The sequence below is a fragment of the Triticum dicoccoides genome, chromosome 5B (assembly GCF_002162155.2).
Source record: "Triticum dicoccoides isolate Atlit2015 ecotype Zavitan chromosome 5B, WEW_v2.0, whole genome shotgun sequence".
Classification (NCBI taxonomy): domain Eukaryota; kingdom Viridiplantae; phylum Streptophyta; class Magnoliopsida; order Poales; family Poaceae; genus Triticum; species Triticum dicoccoides.
The window spans coordinates 480,241,060-480,255,248 of NC_041389.1; the positions used below are offsets into that span (position 1 = coordinate 480,241,060).

General features: G+C 47.9%; 1 pseudogene; it reads left to right on the forward strand.

The window, feature by feature from the left end:
• The first annotated feature begins 4,474 nt into the window (after positions 1-4,474).
• Positions 4,475-7,655, forward strand: LOC119309798 (annotated as a pseudogene).
• Positions 7,656-14,189: the final 6,534 nt, after the last annotated feature.

The window sequence follows — 14,189 nt, forward strand, 5'->3', positions numbered from 1 at the left end:
TCGACAGCCTCGCATGGTTATATCTCAACCTGATCATATGCCGAGCCGGACCGGGTTTTGGGACGGGCTTGAAAAGGCCCGAATCCCAAACTCCAAGCCCGAGCTTGGCCCGAAGCCCGACAATACACATTTTCTCAAGCCCGGGCCCGGCCTGAATTATGTTTTCCAGTGCTCTTATGTGTAAGAACAAAAGCCCGACCCAGCCCGAATATACATCCACGATGCGAAACAAAGCCTGAGCCCGACCGGGCCGGGGCCGGGCTGCCCATGATCAGGTTTAGTTCTATCGAGTTCCGCTGATCGGAGGTGCAACTTGTGAGCTCAGCAGCGGCTTCTCCTTGAGTAATTCGAGCTCTGTAATTAATCTATCTATGAATGTGTTAGTCGCTTGCATACTTTGAGAGATTCCTTCATGGATGGCCTTCCTCTGTGCCGAGTATATAGCCCACATCGTTACCGCCAACCCAACAAATTCCGGGAAGCTTACTAATTTGCCCCCAAAGTTCTGTAGCACTTCCGACAATAGCAAATCTTCACATCTGGTCGGCACTACCGAAGATTTCTTTTTGTTCTGTTTCAGACCAGTTGCATGTCCAAAGAAATGCAGGAGCTCCATCAGTATGTCTACCTCTTCCTTGACCAGGTTGACAAAAATAACAGCATCATCCGCGTAAAGACTGATTCTCATGCTTGGTCCCCTTCTAGGAAGAGGGCTAGGGAGCCTTGTTCAGTAGCCACGGCAAGCAGACGATGCAGTTGATCAATGGCTAAACTGAAAAGCAACGGCGACAGGGGATCTCCTTGCCCCAGTCCACGGCAGTGCCAAATTTGAGCACCCGGAGTTCCATTGAGCAGGCAAGCAGAGGAGGCCGAGAAAACATCATGGATATCCATTCACGCTAGTGAGCACTGGATCCCATTCTCTGCGGAAGTTCTAGAATGTATTCCCATGAAACTGAATCATAAGCTCTTGGGATGTGCAATTTGAACAACAGAACCGACCCTTTTTCTCTATGGAGTGCTTTGACACAACTTTGCACATAGAGGTAGTTGTCATGTCATTTCCCTCTAGGGTCACAGAGGCAACTTTGCACATAGAGGCATCGTCGAGGAGTCTTGCGCTTCCGCTACTCTCGGGTCAGATATGCGGGCGAAAGTCATGATCCTGTGAAGGATCGGGCGGTGGCATCGTCTTCAACGTCGTTTTCCCTCTTTGGGGCACCATCTTTGAAGATCTTGGGCCCTTTTGTGCTTCTTGTAGGTTGGACGTGCGTGGCATCACGGTTGGCTGGCGGGCAACCGGCGATGCGAGTGGTTGGCGTTGCAACCTGTGTGGCGACGATGATGTTGGCGTGCGAAGCTGGGTCGCGGCTTGTCCTTCTGATGTCGACAGTCCAGTGCGCCAATGGGTGTGCCTATGCTGGCTTCTGGCTGTGACAGAGAAGTCGGAGCTGCGTGCGATGTCTCTGCGGCAACGATCACTCCATGAGGGCAGTTTTCAGCGGGCGGTGCTCTTCGGATGATATGCTGGACTAGATCGATGCGAGGCTTGCAACTTTCTCTTGTGTAGCTCTTCAGCAAAATCGGAGCTTCTTTGTCCTCGACGCTTCGGTCGACTGTTTGGCATTTGTTTGTGGCCAGGTCGGCTGTGTGTGCCCCTTGTGGGGTTGTGTATGGGTTTTCGCCTGGTTTTTCTCTAATTAACCGGGCAAATCTCTTCTTCTTAATCAATAAAAATGGCAAAAAATTTGCCTCGTTTCGAAAAAAGAAGTCATTTCCCTCTCTGAAACGCCATCTGCGCCGGCGAGACTAAGTCCTTGACAGCCATTGCAAGCCTCATCAACAGCACCTTGGAAATGAGCTTTGCAATCGAATGTATCAGACTGATCGGCCTAAAGTGGTTAAGCTCTGTGGCACCATCTTTTTTCGGAAGCAGGGCAATGAAGCTTTGTTGATCTCTTCAAAAATTTCACCGGCAATCTGATAAAACTTCTGGAAAACAGCCATCACTTCCTCTCGAATTATACCCCAGCATGACCTGAATTTTTTTCCCATGAATCCGTCTGGTCCGGGCGCCTTCTCAGGTGGGGAGGGGAGGCCACGATCGCAGCTCAGACCTCTGGTTCAGAGAACGGGTTGTCCAGGCCCTGCAAATTAACTGATGGAATTTGTAGTTCGCCCCAATTGAGTGTGCGCTGCCGTTGATGCCTCTTGCCAAACACACTGACAAAATGATCGTGCACTGTCGTGGCCTTCTCTAAATATTCAGTTACTTCTCTGTCAGAAACCTCAGTCTGAATTCCGCGTCAGAAAGTTTTCTGAACTCCACGGCCACCCTAGACAGACTCTTCTGAAGATGTCAGAGAGAGACAGCGAGCAGGACGAACTGGGGGAAAATGAAGACATGCATGGCCGTGGTGAATCAAAGCTAAGCTTGAGATGCACGCGACCAAATCCGAAGCTTGAACTGACTCGGAGTGCATTCCGATTTCTTCATGGATCACTCACATCTTCGATCTCATCAGGGATCACTTCACAAGTTAAAAGGCCCTTACCCAGCGCACTTCCAATCTTCCCCATCGTCTCCTCTCCTCCACCGCATCCTCTCCCCTCTTCCGGCCCTTACCCCAGCGACCGCCGTCCGCTGTTCCCATGGAGATTGCCCGCCGGGAGCCCTTCAGCATCATGTCCGGCCGGAAGCGCCCGCTGGAGATCCTTCGCCAGCGGTTCCAGAGTGAGCTCGTGGCGGTCCGTCGCCTCCTCGCTGAGGCGGCCGCCTTGCTTCCCGCCTCGTCCCCGTCGGCTCCCCGCGTGCGCGTCCGTCCAGCCGAGGAGCCACCAGCCAAGAAGAGGAAGGCGTCCCCTCCTGTTCCCGTCAAGAAGATGACGTCCAAGGCGAGGAACAACCTCTACGGGGACCTCGCGAAGCTAGCCAAGCTATCTGAAGCCCATGTACTTCCTGCTCATATTTTGGAGCTGCTGAAGAAGCACAGCCGCCACGGCATCTGCGACGATTACATCGAGATCGAGATGCGCGACGTCCAAGACGAGGCCCTTGTGGAGATGCAGAAGCAGCTGGACAAGTTCCTTCGAGAGAGCAAGAATCAGCACAAGAACATGATGGCCGAGGAGGAGGAGGAAGACGTTGACATCGTCGGCGGCGTCTCCCCTTTGCCGATCAGGCCGGCACCAGTGCAGCTCGTCGAAGAGGACAACGAGTACGTGGACATCTGCGGCGACGCCTCACCGGTGAAGAATCTTGGCCAAGATGCAACTATCAGCGGCAGCAGCGGTTCGGATTCTGGTTCATCTCACCAGAGCGTCCGCAGTCGTCCAGCTCCGGCAGAGCGCGCCGTCAACACAACGCCTCCAACACGCGACCTGATCGCCCGTGCCAACGAGATTTTGGAAAGGCGACGAAAGGAGGAGACGTCCCGGGCGAGGGAGAAGGCCCGTCAGCAACTGCTCGAGACGGAGAGGACGGTAATGTTCAACGACAACGAGATCCTAGACGAGGACGTGAAGGCCCTCGGCATTGATCAGTACAACACGGCCAGGCCCAACAACTTGTTGCGACGGATGGGACTCTTCCTCAAGCTTGACGACGATGACGACGACCTGAAGCAGCATCAGCATCAGCATCATCAAAGCTACCAAGAAGATTTAGAGGAAGGGGAGATTCGGTTGTGATCGTCGTTTTCATTTTTATTGATTTTCTTTTGTGTGCACACATGTTTTTTGGCAGCCAACTGATTTGCTTGAATTCGTCAATCGTTGTTTTGCTGAATTGCAGAGGGCAGAGGGACATTTGGGCCGGTGCATTTTGTCTATTAGCCGTGCTCTGGTCGTCCGGCTGCTGCCATCGCTCTCAACTTCTGAAGGTTGTTAAGATTTAAGAACTGATTCTGTGGCAACTCGTTATAGTAGCTAGTTAGTAGTGGTTGTAATCATCCAATAATTGATTTCTGTTCTTGTTTGTAGAAATGAAGAGAAAGACTTTTACATAGTTATTTTGCAAGTAATTCAAATGTCTCCCTGTTGTTCCCGAACCCAACACTGTATATGGTCAAACATGTTAGTAGTTCAAAAACAATGGCTATTTTGCTAGAAAGATCCACTAAAGATGTAGGATTTTTGATTATTTGGTTTATAGGATTAGGAGATATTGAATCTTTTGGTAAGCAGATCCAAATTTTGGTTCAAATTTTAGATTAAAAGAATCTTGCAAATATTACATGTTCCCAGTAGTTTTCAGGGAAATTTCGACCTTATATAATGACTTTTTTGCACTGTTAACTTTGAGCCCATACTCAATTTTCGCCATGGATTTACACAGGAGATTGATGAGGCCTTTGTGGAGTATTGTTTTTCCAGATTTTTCTGAGCAGTTCATGTTTTGGAGAGAAAGAAGGGACATTTTGTCTATTAGCCCTGAACGTTTTGGTGGGAGAAAAGGGAGTGCAGGGAGAAGTTCATGGCGGCTGCAGGGCGCGACCGGCGACGAAGGGGACGTGCTCCCGGGGAAGACGACGGGGAGGAGCACCACCTCAACCCCTTCCTCTCGGACGCGGCACCCTCGTCCTCGAGAGTCCAGTTCAGGTGCGTGCTCTCTTGCGGTTCATCTGTTTGTGGCTGGTGGTGCGCTTCTGGATTGTTCATGGGCGTCGCGGGCGCGGTGGGTGAAGGAGGCTGCTGCGGCGGAAGGTGTTGGACAACAAGGGGAAGCTCTGGTTGACCACCGGCGTCACACGGGGCAGCAAGCTGTTATACAATGTCACTGGCCACCTGTTTGTTGAAATGCCTTAACAACGTGGCATTGGTTCTGTTTTCAAATACTTCAACTTGCAGTCTGAGGCTTTTTGGTAGAAAGAGGGGCATTTGTGCTTCTCAATGACAAGGATGTAACCATAGGAATGGAGGAAATCTATGGAAAGATTGCAGGAGGGAGTTACGGGTGCTCCTGGCTTGCCTTCCAAGCTTACAAGCAGGGGCGGAGCCAGCCCAGAGGGCCGCCCTAGGCCCTCTTCATATACTGTAGCGATGTGAACAATAATTCACTACAATCTAGGAAGAAATTGGGCCTCAAGCCCCAGGCCTCGGCCCTGGGGGCCTGGGGCCTGTAGCCTCCACTGCTTACAAGCACTTGAAGTTGCTTGGCTACATTGTTGGGCAATATGGCGTTCCCTAGACAATTAAGCGTAGCCATTCTGGTGAAGTCACTGATTCCCCTGAGAGTATGGATGACACAAACTAGAGCTTTGATAGAGCCAATGGTGCCTGCAATGACATCACCAACCTGCTCAAAGGAATACACATAGAAGGGTTGTATCCATCCTTCGAAGTGCGTCTACCAAATAGCAAATTTAAGAAGTCATCCCCAGGAGCCCCTAGTTTCCTCTTATGTCTGTTAAGGTAATATTACTTTTCCTGTCATTTGCACATCATGGATCCACAATTTGAAACTTGTGCGGCATTTTCATTTACAGTGATCCATGCCCTGATTATCTCTTGACATGAGTGCTTAATTTTTGGGCCCTGTGTTTGATATTTTAGTCAACTCTCGTTTCTGATTTCTCCTTTCATTTATATGTTATGAAACTTGGCATATTTAGGTACAGGATGTGTCTATGATGTTCTTGGCTGTCTATGCACATGGGTATATTTTCTGTACTCGAGTATATTTGGGTGCCGGATGTGGGTATTGTTAATTGTCTTTTTGTGCACATAGAGTTAATTTACTTACACGGGTGGTTATCATGTTTGAGCAATATAAATGCAAGTAATTTAAGCCTAATATCAAAGTTTTTGCTTTGTTTTGTTTCTAGGAATAGTTATAGTCACCTGAAATCAGTCTTGCAATTAATAATGATTTCCTATATTTAGATGCTTACCATGTGTCCATCACTTGCGACTTATCACAAGTTCTTCGCCGACCTTTAACCAAAGAAAGAAATCTGATTCTAAGCAACAGTAGGTAGCAATGATATGTATAAAGCCATGTGTTGCAGAACAAAACTATCATAGAAGGTATAGAATTTGAGCTTAGCAATTTACGGTTGATTTCATTACCAAATTTGATAGTGCCGATGGTGCCTGAAATGACATCACCAAATTTCTCTAAGGAATGCACACAGATGGGATGTATCCATCCTTTAAAATGCATCTACTAAATAGCAAATTTAAGAAGTCATCCCCAGGAGTCCCTTGTTTTCTTGTATGTCTGTTAAGGTAATGCTACTTTCCCCGTCGCTTACAAATCACTGACCCACGCTTTTAAACTTGTGCATTTTTGTTTAAATCGATTCGTTCCTTGATTATCTTTTGACATGGATACTTAATTTTGTTGGCTCATGTGTTTGACATGATTTTAGCTATCTCTCGTTTGAAATGTTTGATTTCCCCTTTCACTTACATGTTCTGAAACTTCGGGATATTTAGGCCCTGTTTGGTTCAGCTTTTATCGACGGATTCCGCTGCCGCGCAGCAGAATCTGAACCAAAGGGCGAACCCAGCAGAATCCGATTCACGAAATCCGCTGCCAAAATCTGAACCAAAAGCGGAAGCAGCCCAGGAGGTGCTTTCCAAAATCTGATTCCGCTGTGGTCCAAAATCTGAAAAAGCTGTATCAGCTGGTTTGTCAAATGACCTACATCTTTTTCACATCAGATTTTCCACAGCTGTTTTTCCAAAGCAAATATTTCACAGCTGCTTTAAGAAATCCACAATCGAACCAAACAGGGTAAGGCATGTAGGATATGGGAACCCAATTTTTTGAAAATGTTTTACCACTCTTTTGAGGTACGGATCATCCAGGAGCTCTCAGGAGGCAAAACGCCTCCCCCGTGTAGGATGTGTATATGATGTGTTATTGGCTGTCTTTGCACATGGATATATTTTATGTGTTGTTCACTGTATTATGTGAACATAGATTTATTTTATTTATTCCATTATACCTGAGTGCTTATCATGTTTGAGCTATATAAATGCAAGCAATTTAAGCCTAATATCAAAGGTGAAATCAAATTGTGCAATCAGTCATGCTTTGGTTACGATTTGGGGTGGTTCCTTGTCTTCTTCTATGGTGGAGGCCCAGGTTGCAAAGATCGATGCGTGTCCAGACTACGTGGAAGTGGGAAGCCGTGCCTCATGCAGCAAATGCTTTCTTAGTTTCTTTCTCTCCAGTGGAGATTTTGCAGCGTGTGGCAGCGTTTGAGTATAATGTTAAATCACATGACGTGAAGATCACTTTTAGTGAATGGAAAATCGAGGAGGTTCCGTCGCTACTTCCCTTGCAACCTGTTTGGTTGCACGTCACCGGAGTCCCGCCATCTCTTCACCATTTCCTTGGCTTGTGGGCGGTCGGATCAGTTATTGGCGCTACTCAGGATGTTGACTTGGTTTGCTTGCACCGACACGGTATTGTGCGGATCCAGGTGGCTGTTCATAACATGGATATTTTTGTCAAACATGATGGGTCTGATGAAACCTCGGTCTCCTCTGACGTTTATGTCAAGCTTAATGGATATGCGTTTCGGTTCGTGCTAGAGGAGGAGGATTTTGTTCCAGATGATGACTTTATTCCTCGGATTTGGGAAAACCATGATGATGGTGCTAACCGGGATGAGGATATGCCAGATAGGGATGCTAGCAAGTGAGCAAAAAAGGTCCAAATTAATGGTGGTAATACAACGTGTGGAGCTCAATCTGTCTCCACTGTTGTCCCCATTCAGACAACTCATTTGGGCGTTGAACATGCTATAGTGCCACCACAAGTCAACCTTCTGCATGATCTTGTGCAAGACACTGCAGCTACAGTTGATGTTTCGGCTACATTTCTTGCGTCAACTGCGTCTACTCAAGCTTTGGCATCATCTGGCGCTCTTTGAGGACAGGGAGCTAAGCACATGCGTGTGCAGGTAACGCCCATGCAGCCACAAGATTTGCATGATGTGGCTGCTCACATGCAGACAGTTGTGGCCGCTGCTACAGGGCGGTCAACAGGTGCATGCACACCCATAAACGCACGAGCGGGTGCCCCATCTCAGGGGCAGAAATCATAGATTTGACCTGAGGGCGAAATCAAATCACAAACTGACCTGCTCTCGAAAAAATTTCACTCTGCTGACCCTATCGTGTGGCGCCCTACAGCTAGGAGCCGCACCCTACAGTGCAGCGCCCTTCACTTTGGCGTTGCAGATCCAGCCAACGTGGCAGCCTTGGTCCTCTTGCGGCCCCACAGACAGCAGTGCAGCGCCTAAGGCTAGGGCGACACACTTGTAATGTGCAGCGCCCGTATCTTAGGTGTTGCACTGTCTGTGTGCCACTTAGGCTGACCCCACCCTCTCTCCCCTCCCACCCCCACCCCACCCAAACCCTTAGCCTTGCGCCCCTCCTCTCTTCCCCTCTCCCCCTCTCAAATCCTTATCAAATCTTGCAAATCCGGAGTATTTGACCGTGGATTTCGAAGCCAACCCCTCCCTTAAGGTAATCTCCTCTGATCCCCTCGTTTTCATCCATAGGAATTCTCACATTTGCTCAAATCTAGCTAGTTTGGGGAAACCCTAGTTTTTGCTTGGATTTGGAAATTTGTGTTGAATCAAGATATGTTTCTTTGCTGATTTGGTATGGTTAGGATTTCATAGTATGCTAGGGTTAGGGTTATGTGTGTTTGATGTTGGTGTTGGGGTTATGCTATGGTTAGGGTTGTGGTTATTGTTAAGTGGGGGTTAGGGTTATTAATTCATATATATGTTAGGGCATATGTATTTTGTGCAAATATTTTTGTTAAGTACTTACTTGATATATGTGTGTTTTTGATTATTGTAGGGATGGGGAGAACATGTTTTTATGTTCATCATGTGGATAAAGAGGCCTTTTTGAAAGGCAATGTTGAGACGGACCCGGATGAGCTTGACATGGTGTTTGAGAGTAGTTCTAGCTATGCGGAGCTCTTGGAACAAGTGAGGAATGATTTGAATTGGATGGACCCAAGTGACGTTGTTGAGTTCGAGGGAAGGCATAATGTTGGTTTTGGAATGCACATCCGTTGGAAGACAATGCGTGTGAACTCCGAGCAACGTTGGGTTGCATACAAGGAGACGGTTGCCGAATCTCTAGACAAGGCTCTTGATTTATTTTCCTCCAAGAAGGTTGAGTTTACTTTGAATTTGGAGAACCAGAACCCCTCCAAGTTGGTTGCTAGCACTCCCCCACCCATGAACCAAGATCAAATGAGTGAACCTCACTTCACGCAACAAGATTGGCCAACATTGAGCCCAACTCCAAACAACCAAAATGAAGCTTTTGAAGAGGAGAATGATGAGTATGAGGAGGATGACAACGAAGTTGATCTCCATGACAACAATGTGGGTGATCTCGACCAATATCATGTGCAAGAGACAATGGACCAATCCATCCCTTTTTCCCGTGCATATGCATCGGACTCGGATGATGATGGCCCGATGAAGAAGTTGATGAGGAGGGGTTCACGCCGAAGGAGGCCCAAGCATTCAAGAAGGTATTCGGGTGGGATCACAAGACATCATTATTCAAGGATCTTAGTCTCGCGGATGAAGCCGTTGTGGATGGTGGCAAATGCATATCTCTTGGAGCTAGGCCAAGTTATCACCGTGATTTGGAAGACGGCAAGAACGGGATATATCCCGGTTGTGAGTTTCAATCCTTCTTGGAATTGAAGATGTGGCTCGACAACTACTCGGTTACACATTATCGTCCACATAAAGTGGCCAACTCGGACGTCAATGTGCGTTACACAGTCAAATGTGAAGTGCCAACATGTCCATGGATTGTGCGTGCAAGGCCATGGAAAGGAGGTCCCACTTGGCGCATAGTGAGTTGTCTACCAACTCACATGTGCCGGCACAAGAATGCGGATGGCGAGCTTGTGTACCAACAACACAGACAACTCACGTCCGAGTTCATTGCTTACAGGTTATCCAACCAAATATCCACACTTCCAATAATGAGCATCAAGAGTGTCATTGACCTTGTGAAAGCCATCTTTCATTACAAGGTGAAGTACGGCAAGGCATGGAAGGCGAAGCAAGCCGCATTCAAGATGTTGTATGGCAATTGGGAGGAAGCATACAACCGACTCCCTAGGTTGTTGTTAGCTATGGCCGCCACAAACCCAGGTATGGTTCACGTGGTTGAGCCTCATGGGCACCAAACATTGATTCATAACGGGAGGACCGTCCGAGTATTTGGCCGTGCATTTTGGGTGTAAGGGCATGTTTATCCCTAAGGTGTTTTGGTGATTGATGATAATGCTTTTGCGGACTAATCGTGTGCCTTGAGTATTTTATTCACTTCGTCGTTAGGCACAAGACGGTTTGGTACCCCTCGAAGACTATTGAAGACGGTGGTGTTCTACGTCTCTTTTGGTGGATTTGAGTCGTAGGATAGCTGTACTATTAAGAGGGGGTCCGCGGTGGAAAGGTTTGGGTGGAATCATCACGTACATGTTTTCTCCCTTTACCCCGCCTTTCCCATTGCGCTTTGGTGCATCCTCCGTTATCTCCTTTATTGTGCAAAAAGAAGGATTCCTAAGTGCTGCTATTTGAGGCATGCGGTAGTACTGCTCCTAGGAGCGGTAGTACCGTAGGCCCCTGCGGTAGTACTGCAAGCCCTTGCGGTAGTACCGTAGGTGCACACGATAGTACCGCTCCTATGGAACTGTAGTACCGTGGCCTTAGGCCAGGCTCAGCCTCTCTTGCGGCTGTAGGGGTAGATGCAATTTTTTACATCCGCGCCCTATGCGGTAGTACCACCCCAGGTGCGCGGTAGTACCGTGAGTCCTGGTCTGGCTCAGTAGCACGAGCGGAACTAGGGGCGGATGTAATTTTTTACATCTGCTCCCTGCGCGGTAGTACCGCAAGCCAGGCGCGGTAGTACCGTGTCGGATTTTTGCACTATTCGATTTTCAGCGGAAGTAGTCACGGATGTATTTTTATTCATCCGTGCCCCTCCCAGCCTAGTCCATCCTGGCCTTGCGGTAGTACCGGAAGGGGGAGCGGTAGTACCGCGTGAGCGGCACTACCGCACTCAGCCTTGGCGGCTCTGGCCTGGACTAGCCCCTGTCGCTGCAGCGGTAGTACCGCGGCCCGCCACGGTAGTACCGTGAGCCCCTGCGGTAGTACTGCTTGTCTGGAGCGGTAGTACCGCAGGTCGCGGGCTGAGTAAGTAGATAACGGTTGGATTTGTCTCTGCACTATAAAAGGGGTGTATTCTTCCTCTAGTTGACCATCTCTTCCATCCCTAAGCTCCATTGTTGCTCCAAGCTCCATTTTCGCCCGATCTCTCTCCCTAGCCAATCAAACTTGTTGATTTGCTCGGGATTGGTTGAGAAGGCCCCGATCTACACTTCCACCAAGAGAAATTTGATTTCCCCCACTAATCCCTAGCGGTTCTTGTTACTCTTGGGTGTTTGAGCACCCTAGACGGTTGAGGTCACCTCGGAGCCATAGTCCATTGTGGTGAAGCTTCATGGTGTCGTTGGGAGCCTCCAATTAAGTTGTGGAGATTGCCCCAACCTTGTTTGTAAAGGTTCGGTCGTTGCCTTCAAGGGCACCAATAGTGGAATCACGGCATCTCGCATTGTGTGAGGGCGTGAGGAGAATACGGTGGCCCTAGTGGCTTCTTGGGGAGCATTATTCCTCCACACCGCTCTAACGGAGACGTACTTCCCTCAAAAGGAAGGAACTTCGGTAACACATCCTCGTCTCCACCGGGTCCACTCTTGGTTATCTCGCTCCTTTACTTTTGCAAGCTTACTTGTGTTATATCCCTTGCTTGCTTGTGTGATTGTTGTTGTTGCATCATATAGGTTGTTCACCTAGTTGCATATCTAGACAACCTACTTTGATGCAAAGTTTAATTTGGTAAAGAAAAGCTAAAATTTGTTAGTTGCCTATTCACCCCCCTCTAGTCAACTATATCGATCCTTTCAATTGGTATTAGAGCCTCGTCTCTTTATTAAGGACTTTGCCGTCTGAAGAGTATGGTTGACACCGTAGACGGTAGGGAGGAGCACTCCAGTGTGAATCCGAGCTCGTCTACGGGTGATGGGGAAACCGCGGTGTCTCGTGAGGAATTCAATGTGGCTTTGGACACATTAAAAACCTCTATGACCACCGAGGTTGAAAGCATGTTTAATAAGTTCTTAGAAGGACTTAAACTATATACCGCGTCGTTGAAAGTGGGTGATCCCACTAACAAGGTGACGGATGCTAACTCCAACAAGGGGGAAGCTCATAGTGAAAAGGGTCCCTCTACTAGTGGTAGAAATGGCACCGACATCTTTGCCCATGTGGAACCTCCAACTTATGGAGGACCGATTCCCTCTACTCACTTAAATCATGCCGGCCCTCCTCCTAAGATTGTGAAAAATGAGGATTTTGATTCTTGGGTGTATCGCTTCAAGCGTCATTTAAATCATGTGAATACTAATCTTTGGAGAATCATTGAAGAAGGTTTCTATCCACATGACCGAAGCAACTTCACCCCTAGAGAAGCCGTGGATAATCAATTCAATGAGAATGCTCTCTTCATTATCCAAGATGCTATTCTCCCCGAAGATCTCCCTCATCTCCGACCCCATGCCATGGCCAAAGACGCATGGAAATGCGTTGTGTCTCTCTATTGGGGAAGTGCAAGCATTCAACGCTCCAACTATGAAGTGGTGCAAGACGAAGCCGATGAGTTTGCAATGAAAGAAGATGAAGAACCTCGTGAGCTCTTTCAGAGAGTAACCAAACTCGCGGTCTCACTCCAAGATCATGGGAGCAAGGACACGGATGACAATTGCATCAAGCGCAAGTTCCTCAAGGCCATGATGCCCTACAACAAGGCCATGTCCTCCGTCATTCGTCAAAGACCGGACTTCCACTCCATGACCTCAAGTGAAGTGTTGGATGAGTTCGTTGCAATGAGCATCTTGGACAAGACCGTCGACAACGCGGTCCTCCGCTCTCAAAGGGAAAAGAAGCCCAACCTTGCCTTGAAGGCCAAGGTTATTGCGGAAGAAGAGGAAGAATAGGAAGATGAGGAGAGCAACCCCGAAGATACGAAGTATGATTATCATGAGCACATGGCTCTTGCTTCAAGGCAATTTTGGAGCAAGAAGAACTCAAGGCCCAATTTCAACAAGAACAACTCAAGTGGCTTTAAGGGCAAGCAACGAGTAAGAACTTGTTACAACTATGGCAATGTGAGCCATTTCATTGCGGATTGTCCATACGAGAAGCGGGAAGACAATGGTGGCAAGCTCATCATAAAAGACAAAGCCAAGTCCTTCCCCAACAAGAACAACTTCACCAAAAAGACTCCTACTCGAGGGTTGGTGGTTCAATAAGAATACCGTCAGGATGACGATGATGATGAAGATAGTGAAGCAATGGCCGTGGCATCCGTTGCCATTGCCAAAACTCCCCGGATATCTCTCTTCGATTCACCCAACGAGAACATCACCGCCAAGTGCCTCATGGCCAAAGCCTCTAACAAGGTAACTCCCAAAATCAAAACCACCATCATTACTAATCCCTCCTTGACAGATTGCATTGATGAACATGAGGGGTCTAGTGAGTAAGTAAATGAATTTGAGTCTTTTATGAGTAAGCTAAAGGGAAAATCCAAGAAGCACTTCGTTGCTCTCTTGGAACAACTTGGTGAAGCCAATGACATGATCGAGGCTCATGAAGAAACCATCTCTAAGATGGAAGGCCATAGTCGTGACTATGCCGATGAGATATCAGATCTCTCTAATGCTCTTGAGGAAGAGCGTGGACATCGTTTGGCTCTTGAGGAGTCACACAACGATGACCATGCTAAGTTAAAGAAAGATCTTGATCATGCTCTTGTTGTGTCTCGTGTGCTAACTTCTGAGAAGGCTAAACTTGGCGTTGACCATGCTAGACTCAAGGAGGAGTTTGATTTACTCGACAAGGCCCACAAGGTCTTGAAGGGTTCTCATGCTAGCCTCAAGGAGTCTCAGGATCAACTCCAAGTTAAGTTAACCAAAGAAAAAGCCACATTTCCTCATATGGTGTTAATTGATAATGCAAATGCCACTAACCCATGTTGTGAGCATGTGCATCTTGTGGAGGAGAATGCCAAGTTGAAGGATCAACTTGAGAAAGGCCTTGTGACATGCATTCAAGGTGAGAAGAACC